At 31.9% G+C, this 10,615-nt stretch overlaps 1 long non-coding RNA gene across 1 annotated transcript; it reads right to left on the reverse strand.

The window, feature by feature from the left end:
• Positions 1 to 2,269: 2,269 nt before the first annotated feature.
• LOC134231878 (uncharacterized) lies at positions 2,270 to 5,015 on the reverse strand. Its single transcript, XR_009984646.1, has 4 exons — positions 4,705 to 5,015; positions 4,315 to 4,419; positions 3,836 to 3,998; positions 2,270 to 2,577 (listed from the first exon to the last, which is right to left on the reverse strand). It is a non-coding gene; the product is annotated as an uncharacterized LOC134231878 (long non-coding RNA).
• Positions 5,016 to 10,615: the final 5,600 nt, after the last annotated feature.

Below are 10,615 nucleotides of genomic sequence, written 5' to 3' on the forward strand. Positions count from 1 at the left end.
AACTGTGAAATATAAGTAAAATCGATTTTATTAACTAGCTTTGAAAATTCGAAAAATTTGGGGCCGATTTTCGCACATGGAGCCCCTACCTCTTTGTGGGGATTATTTTGGATCACTCGAGTCTTACCAATTTTCGTTGCAACAAATACCATTGCACAAGATTCAGTAAGTGACAATTTTAAGAATTAACACACTAATTCAGGGAGAGTTGTAGTGTTGATATGAATCATATGAGAGATTTCTTGAAAGATATCTTTTAAACTATACATCTTTATGAACCACGATGTTTTTTATCACTCTTACCGATGAATTTTATATTTTGTTTTATGTAAGTTTTTATGCTGTTATATGTTTCTTTTGTATTATTATCGATGTTTTAGATGTTTTTTTCCATGTATTTAAGACGAATTACAGTTTCTCAGTTTAAATGCATTGTAAAGTTTTCTTTTAATTCTGAAATAGATAAAATATCGTATAAATTTGAAAAATTTAAATGTTCTTTATATGCCAATATCTCAAATATCCCACGTATCAAAAATACATTGTCAAAACATATTTATGATGTTGCAAAAACGTTTTGGTAAAGAATTTCAGAGTAAACACTTCATCTTCTCATTATAACGTTTTAAAAACATTTTAAAACTGTTTTCATGTAGCTTTTTGTAAAGTCTTTAATGAACATTTTTCCCAAATCAGTTTCACGAAGTATCCTTGGGTAAAGGGAATTCAATTTTGTTCTTATGAAGGTCCATTCTCTCTTCAAAAGGGAAATGGATTAACGAAAAAATAATGGCCTATTTTGAAAATCTTTTCAAGAATCACTGGACCAGGAATGATGAAACACATATGGAATTATCCTTCAGTAGGGGCCACAATGGCTGATCAAGTTTTACATAGAAATATATATTTATATGGAAGCATCTTCAGAGGGTGTAGATTCATTTTTTTTCAAACATGATCCCTATGAGAACTATGTATATAAACTTACAGGAACACATCGATTAAATTGAGGAATTCATAGTTTACATAAAACCTATTAACCCTTTCTCTTCCGGCGCATTTTACGTGTTTTTGGAGGCCTTTTACATGTCATTACTAACTTACTTCTAACCTTTTTATCCTAGGTGAAAGCTAGGCATAATTCATACCATTTTGAAGGGAATTACATAGAGATGATATTTTATGACTATTTAGATGCTCAACCACTGACCTTATTAGTAAAAATTGAGGTCAAAGGTCAATTAAGTGCAAAATTTTATGGAATTTTTTGATACTTTTTAATCTTCAAACTAAATATTAAGTATAATGTATGTTGAAATAGGAAATTTGGGATATACCCACAAAAGAGCATTATACTGTAGTACACGAAACACATAAACTTTTTTTTCAATTCTGCATATAACTACTTAAAAGGGGTTGCTAAGCAACGCAGAATTCTTTAATTTTCGGGCAGAAATTTTCATTTTTTACTCAATCTAGATACATTTATGCATCCAAGCACATATTAAAGTTAGATGTGAGGTCATAAAATTACAAGGGACATACAGTGGATAAATTGTGTTAAAGTTTGACCTCATTAGATCTATTTTTAGCAGGTCAAAGGTCAAATAAGTGCAACAATTTCATCAACTTTTTTCAACACTTTTCAATATTCTTGCCATAATTTTACACAATGGATGCTGAAATGGAAAATTCTGAATATACTCTCAAAAAGGGATCAGAACTGCAATATCCATGCATCATTTTAGTTCAAATATCTGTTTAATGACCTTTTAGTGGTTGCTAAGCAACAACATTTTAAAGGTTTTGGCTATATACATGTTTGTTATTTCACATTCTAGACACTTTTTGTATATTTCATGATATTGTTTGTAAGATATATATGGGCCATAAAGATGAAAGAACATTTTTGTATTAAAAAAATTGACCTTGACACTCTTGTTCTTCAGGGGGTCAAGGTCAAATCAGTACAGAATTCTGCTTTAAACTGTAAGTAAATATCAATTTTGAAATGCTTCATACATGGATAAATCATCTAATAGTTGACGTAATAAAAATGGCGAACGACAAAATTTGCAAGCAAAGAATTCTGGTCTGCTTCTTACAAACCCCTAGCAAAACATGTATACAATCTTTTTGTTAAACAAGAAATCCATTCTCTTGATGCCATTAAAAATAATCTTTATTTTCATGGATTTAATCTAACAAGAAAAAAAACCTAAATGATTACATTACAAGATTTTTCTGGTATAACTGAGCTTAAGGGGTACAATAAAGACTTGACATGTTATCTTGGAGGGAAATAATAATAATAAATAACATTGGCAATATTTAGCCCAAAACTGTTTAGTCAATAAGTTGAAAATTTGATGCTTATATCCAAATATACAAATCCAGATATATTGCAAGATGAATTCCAAATCAGACTGAAATCTTCAACAAAATGTTGAAGAGCACTTTTACTTTGTGTCCACCATTCTCTTATCAACTGTTACTTCTCTGTAAGACTGGAGGAAGTTCTTTGACTTGTCCAAGACATTATAATTTGCTTTCAAGTTCAAGTGATCAGCTTCTATCCTGTAAAAGATTTAAATATTTTGAAACAGATACATGCCATTGTGTATATGAATTTACATTTATAAATAAAATTAAGAATGCTAAAATTACTACATTTATTTGATTTTCCTTTTAAAATTAAGATTGCATCTATTGTGTGATTCAAGTAGTTAAATGATATTGTTAAGTCAATGTATCAGGACTGATAATTCAACAACCTTGTAGTAAACCATTATGGTAAAATTACTGAACTAAAACAAATAGCATATATGGCAATCTGACTAAAGCCAGACCTCTGTTTACGCTATCGCAATATGTAAAAAAAAATCTGGCAGTGGATGGAAGATCTAATTTTAATTAGATTGCTAAGAAAGCCATGAAGGGACACAGCAATTTTTCAAGAAAGTAGAAAATGAAATCTCAAATTAGACAATCCAATTCCACGGATACTAAATCATTCCCTCGATTTATAATTCGAGATCTCAAATTACACAATCCGATCTTACAGATTACTAATTCGCCCCCTTGATTCATAATTTGAGATCTCGAATTACATACTGGTAATTCGTTTTCACAGATTAATAATTCGAGATCTCGATTTGTTACAACGTCAGTCCTATGATTTTGGCAATATGTGCTCTTGAATTTTATTACATATATGTACAGATACATCCAACTATTTTAATCAATTAGTGCGTTCACTTCTTTTTATTTTGTTTCAGCAACCGGTCATTTCCAACCTCTTTCATAACTAATTCAACGTATATTTATTTTAGAAATATTATGATTACACAGGACCCATATTCACTTTACTATATCGGACTTTCAATTATCTTAATATACACGTAACCAAAAACCTCAAAGATTTTTTGTTGTACAAATATCAGTACTAGCATGTGGATTTGAAAATGTTCATGTATTTTTCTCATTTTGGTAATATGGTAATATGTAATAAAAGGTTGGATGTAAAATACTACAATATTCTATTCTTTAAATATGTATTACCATATCCGATATGTACAGATAAATAATTTTAATGAAATCATGGGAAGGGTTTACATTCCGAGGGAACGTGTCAATTAAACTAAGAGAATGAATTATACTGAGATAATGGATTGTGTAATTTGAGGGAAGATAATCTGTGAGAATATGAATTGGCAATTTGTTATAACAGATTGTCAATCCGAGAGAATGGATTGTGTAAATCGAGAACTCGGTTTACTTTTATAAATTTTAAAAAAAATTCTATGTCCCTTCATGGCTTTCATAGATTGCATACCTGCATGGCTGCCAGGGTTGTAAAAAGAAGGGAGACAATTGACTGCAATGTTACTTCAGGGCAAAATTCCTGGGGCAAGGCTGTTCGTGAGCATGGGAGTGTTGATAAACCATCCAGTGAGTTTGACCACCCATATATATGATGTACGATAATTGGAAAGTGTCTGAAAAAATGAGAGAATGGAAATTCTAACCACAAACTTTATGCAGATTGGAAATACAACAGCAGTCTATAAAAACAGCTTGTTTCATATCTCGGCATTCATTCAAATAGATATTACGTGTTTAAATAATGTGTTTGTATGAATAATCAAGCATCATAAGTATTATGTGTTTCAAACACTTATTTTTCAAAATATAAATCAAATGTTTATAAACTCGTATGATTGATTTATCATGAGAATGACACAAATGAAATTTGACTTTATTTTTTGAAATTTTAGAAATACAGAAATTTTCAACAACAAAACAAAAATTTACCTGTTCATTGGTGTCCTTACATATTAATTGGCATTCGTAGATCATGGTGGGCTTAGCAAGTGGGTATTCACAGATGAAAGTATTGTTGCATATGTTGCCAGGACCCTAAAAATTCAAAGTGAAAGTGGTATATGTACACACTGGTACACACATACTGAAAACAACTATCTATTTAATATAATGGCAACTTTGATTTTACTTTGAACTTATGAGTGTTTGTCAAAAGCATCAAAGTTCAAAAGCAACACAAAATTGGCTGAACAATACGAAATACGCACACTGAAATATGAAGATCTAGTACATGTAGATGTCTACATTTAGTTTTCTTTTGAACGTGAAGTAATTGCGTTTTAAACTTAAACTATTCAGTCAATATACACGTATTCTCACCTGCTAATACCAAAGGATGTCCGTATTATTTGATTCATTGATGTGATGATCTTCGTCGTGAAATAATCATGAAAATTGACGTTCAGATTTCGGATCACCATCATGTTGTTTGTTTACTGCCACCATAGCGGAAACACGTGGTTATTTCAATTCGTATCAACTCATACAGTGATGAGTCGTATTTATTTATAAATCCGAATTCTTGTTTTGTTAAATTTCGTGCTAAGATAGATCTAATTAATTTGCAAATTAAGTATACAATATAACAAGATACAACTATATTAAAATCTGATTTTTTTTTAGTAAAGATCGACGTTTAGGGAATCTACAATTTTTCTCAACATTGTACATCACTACATGAAATTTTCATCATTACATGTGGATGAATAAATTGACATTTCATTTTACACAAAAGGCAGAACGATAGTAAATATTTGTTTTTTTAAATGTATTTTTGTATTATGCATTTATTTCAGTAAAAAAATTATTTAAATGGTCAAAAAAGTCTTATAAAAGAATTTGTTGTTTCGAGTAAGACGCAACAATATCGACCTTGACGTTACATGGTAAATATTGACCGATTTTTCCATAAAAACTATGCGAAGGTCACAAATTCAAATTATCGTAATTAAGAAAATACTGAGCGTAAGAAGGCCTGTAAGGGCTTGTTGGAAAGGAAATTTTCTCCACTTTTACCAGCTTTATTTTGTTTTCCCTATTTCAACACAGAAATAAACGTAAAACTGAGCTTTGTTTAAAAATTACGAATAAAACCGAGAAAAAAACACATAAGTGCAAGAAAATTCTTGTTTTTAAAATATACCTTAAAGTAATAACAATAATTTTTACATATTTTAAAAGTAAATAAAATATGCTTTAAGAATATATCATGCTTTCTTCATAAAGTTAAACAGGAAAAAATTGTCAATCGTCTGGAAAATCGGCAATCGCTTTGGAAAATTACGCCATTTTCAAAAAGTCACGTTTGTCTTTACAACGTAAAATCGATTAAATACCGGCATTCAAGACATAATCTTTTTAGATATTTTAAAAGTAGAGAAAATTTCCAAAAAGATGATATATAGTTTATATACCTTCATGCTACCATTAAATAGATACGGAGATCTTATTTTGCGAAGTCGTGTTTTAACGCGCCACCGGTCAATTTGACCGATACGGAAGTGAAGGGGTTAAACGACTCAGCTGTGTTAAGGAAAATGTGACCTTAGCGCCGTTTTAATATGTATTACTTCTTTTAAAGAAAGGAACAAAGCAATTGAACACCTATAGAAAATGTAATACCTAGTATTATAGCTTACCCATAATGGATAGGGCTTGGTCGTAAAAAAATGGCAGTTATATCGCATGTTTTAGCTGTTTGCCACGTGACTTGTATAAAAATAGAATTGTTAAACTGAATGTAGGGAATGAGGATAATGCAAGAGCATACGCTTGTTTTCAAGAAAAAAATTATACCTATTTAAAGATCTTTTTTTTACTCTACGCAAAAAGTGCAGCTAGCTAGTCTGTGCTGTTTGGAGAGTACCGAAAATTTAATTTTTATGGCTTGTTTAATTTTCATGACGTCACAATTAAACTTTCAATACGTTGTACCAGGAATGTGAACTCTGACCCCCTTATTAAAGCTGAGAAATGATTATTGAAAACCTAACTCCACATCATACAATACATCTATGGTAACATTACAATGTATAACATCAAGTGTGTTACGGAACATCGCTTTCTTGATTCAGAGTAAGATTCCTCCAAATAATTATGGCAATAAGGTTTATTACAAATCTAGTGGAGTACTAGTATCTAAATTGCTTAAGGTATCATGCATCTTTGGTTGTGTGTCAGATTGTCTGTACCTTGCTTTGCTCTTGTACAGAGATCGTAGGTTCACTCAGTTATTTACAGAAAACACAGGAGAGAATGTCACAACCATATATTATGTATGGTGATAATGTAAATTAAAATGTGTATGGACAGTTCATGGATGGAATTCCTCGGAGTAAAAAGTTGGGGACAGGTGTAGTGAAAGACATTAATTAAGATGCTCAATGTGTTCACTTACAGTAATAAACTGGTGATGGAGCAGCAGATTATTAGCATGGTATATTTGAATAACATATCCCACGTCTAGTTATGTTACACATGTTGCTTATACTGAATTACCACAGACTGGATGACACAGTCAGGTCACAACAATCTCTTCAGGATGTACATACTCTACTTATCAATGATGGCAGTGTTTATATAACTGCATGCCTCATGTCAACAAGTCACTGGAGACTACATAGGATCACTGGATTCCTATCAATGATCGTTACAACAAATGCCATTTCACAAGATTCAAAAAGCGACAATATTAAGAATTAACTCATGAAGAGGTGTAATTGTTTTCATTTATATAAAGTTAACAGAGAGATTTCTGAAGGATGTTTTAAAAACATTTTTCTTCGAAAAACACTTAGTTCTTTCCAATTTTACTGGCAATCTGTATTCTTTGTTTCACAATATCAGGGATTAAAATACTAATGCTAACGGAAACTCCTTTAGCGCCATGTTTATTTATCCAAATTGTGACGCAACCGGAATTTTCAGTGCCGTTTTCGGTTCTTCTATATAGAATAAAAAATTTATGCTGCGCCGTCTTCTTCCGGTTTTCGTTGAGCAGTCATGGAAGAAAATAGAAAAACGCCTCAAAAGAAAAGAAAATTAATTCTATATAAGTAAGACGTTTTTCTAAGCTTGGCAACCAATTTTTTATCTGTGGAGAGTATATGCTTTGTTCTTCACCACAAACAGAAAAGAGTTTACAAGTCTAAGTACCAATTTATGTAATTATGTGTCTCAGCTGATTATTCAAAAGAAAAGAAAATTAATTCTATATATATGGGACATTTGACTAAGTTCATGGTCAATTATGTGATATTGAAGGACCTTTGAAGGTGTTGAATTTTTGCAAAGTTGCTTTTCAAAGAATATCTGTGGAGAGTATATGCTTTGTTCTTCACCACAAACAAATTTTACAGATAACAAAGTTGCATTTGTTCAAAGAATGAACAAAAATACAGAAATTGTTAAATACTGGGTTGATAATGAAAACTGTATCTGGTCAATTTATGTTCCAAATAAAGGAAGTTTATCTAAATCTGTGTTGTAATCAGGGCAGAAACTAGGGACAACAATTCAGATGTAATTTATTGTTGTGATTTACACTGGCTTTTCTTAAGACACTAGCCATGAAATTTCAATTTAACCAAGGGTGTTTAATGAATTTCCATGATTTATGCAAGATTATATCTTTTTGTTTCAACAAATTTACATAAAAAAATAAACATTTAAATTTTAGAATATAAATATTAAACATTTTAATGAGTTTGAACACTTTTCTATGGGTTTTCCATGATTCGTGGGTGTACAAAAACTGCTGATAAAATTTATAGGAAGTGATCTGAACAGAAATGTGCACCTTATTAGCTGAATTATAGTTATTCTGATATTTCAATTATGTAAATATGCATTTCTTCATCAGTTAAATTTGGAATTTATTAATATTTCAATACAATGTAATACGTGCTCATTTTTCTCTCCGACAAACTGAAAAAACATGAATGTGCTGCGAAAGCATAAATAAAGTCCTAAGAACCACAAGAGGCATGTCTTACATGTATGATGCATGGTTAGAACTTAAGTATTATCATGCAGACCTTGACAGTATTTCAGGATTTTTTGGTCATAACCTTCCTTACTGTCAGTAATGTATGTATCACTGGAGGTCTGAATAAATTAAAATAAATCATGTGTCTGTAGAAATTATCATTCTGTGAAAACATTTTTACTTGTTTACATTTTATCGCAGTTGTCGCTTATGCTAAAAATTCATTCGCAAACCTAGAATTAGTCTATTCTTGAAAAATCAGCTTTAACACCCAGCAAAGTCTTCAGCTGGTGCAAATAATGGTCATATTCAATATTTTCGACTTCTTTCCACATTTTAAATGGTGCATATTTTAAAAGGCGCAACGATGTATGTGTTTTTCTTATTTGTAGAGTTTGTTTGTATATGTGTAAAATTATTTTCTATCATTTTTCGGAAAACTTTACTAGGATTTTTGGCATAGTGTGTAAGATATTGTATGTGTGTGAATTCTAAATTTTCTAAATTATAAGTCAAAATATTGTTTTGTTATTTCAGTTGTTACCGTAATACGTCATAATACGTCATGCTACAAGTTTAATAAAGTATGAAAACTGCTGGGTGTTTTTCTTCCAATCCTGTGGCAGAACAGTAACAAATCGTTTATTTACCACCTCAACCATCCTGATTGTAACCTATCCTGACGATGGACGACTCTTCGATGGATGTCAGATGCCTGTGAAGCTGGGACTTCCAACTGACTACCCCCAAATCTGTGCTGGTGGATCGTCGTGGTATTTCTAGTGTTCCAGGACACTGTGTGTACATACGTGCAAAACACTGATCTCATTTGTGCCATATCAGTAACTTTATAAATAACATTATGCTGACATTGGTTAAAATGAACAATAATACAGTTAATATAAATTGATCATGCTCAGTATCGACACCATATACATGTATTATTGTGAAACATTTTTTTGTGATCTGTTGGTGTCAGATATTTTTTCAATAGCATATTATTTTGGTCAATGCATTGGTACTTTGAAAGAAATGTTATTGATTTATATTTAATATTATCAGTTTGAATGCTGAAGGAAAACCCATAGTCGGTGCGAGCGAAAGCGAGAAAGAGCCACTTTTTACAGAGGAATATGCTGAAGGAAAACCCACAGTCCATACGAGCAAAAGTGAAAAAGAGACACTTCTTACAGAGGAAGGTGAGGAAAAAAAGACTCAAAACAAGGACAGAAAAAGGCATGGAACATTTTTTTTTACATTTCTTAAGAGATATAGTACTCAGGAACAAAAGGCATGGTCAATGATTGAAGAAGTGTTAGTCGACATAGATGAATATATAGATCAGAAAAAATTCAAAGACTTACGTAAACTTAAATCAGAAGTTTAGGAACTTAAACATACTTCTTCTGATTGTGGAAATGACTTTATATCTTTTCTTAAAAGAACAAACACAAGAGAAAGCATTGAAGAATATTCTGTCCAAGAACCCAGGTTCCAGAAACGTTCTCAAGTCATAGATCAACTCATTAACCGAATCGAGGATGCCCTGCTGGATGCAGGGGATACCATATCGAGGGCAAGTGGTTCCGAAGGATCTCGATCTCAAACTAGAAGTTCTGTCAGCGGAACATCAAAGTCTCAACGTGTTCAGTTACGTCAGAGGGCAGAAGCAGAAAAAACTAAATTAGCGTTTATAAGAAAACAAGTGGACCTCCAAACAGAGAAGTCAAAAATCAAAGGACAAATTCAAATTCTGGATCAAACGTGTACAGCAGCAATTGCGGATGCGGAAGCTAGAGTGCTTGAGGAAGTAGAAACTGAAAGTAAAAGTGTACGGAATTCAATCTTAGATGAATTACCGAGTGATAATAGACAGCGAGTTGCGGACTTTGTAGCTAGTGTTTCTCAGGAACAAGACTCTAGTGTTGGAACACATGTGAACTCCAAATTTGTTCACCCAAAGGAGGCTTTCAATAATCAACCAAAGGAGGATTCGATGGAATCGGTCACTAAATTTCTGTTAAGGAAGGAAGTTTTGTTGTCGCGGTTTAAAAACTTCAATGATGAACCAGAAGCTTACAACGCATGGAAGTTACACTTCACTTCGATTGTAAAAGACTTGAACATTTCAGACTTTGAGGAACTTTAGTTACTCGTACGATAGTTAGGACCAGAGTCCTTCAAACACGCAGCAGATATACATCAAGCAAATGCTGAAAATCCTCGCGAGGGACTACATCAAAT

Source organism: Saccostrea cucullata, unplaced genomic scaffold, assembly GCF_032062105.1.
Source record: "Saccostrea cucullata isolate Sc308-1 unplaced genomic scaffold, CSIRO_AGI_Scuc_v1 ctg1342, whole genome shotgun sequence".
Taxonomy (NCBI): Eukaryota; Metazoa; Mollusca; class Bivalvia; order Ostreida; family Ostreidae; genus Saccostrea; species Saccostrea cuccullata.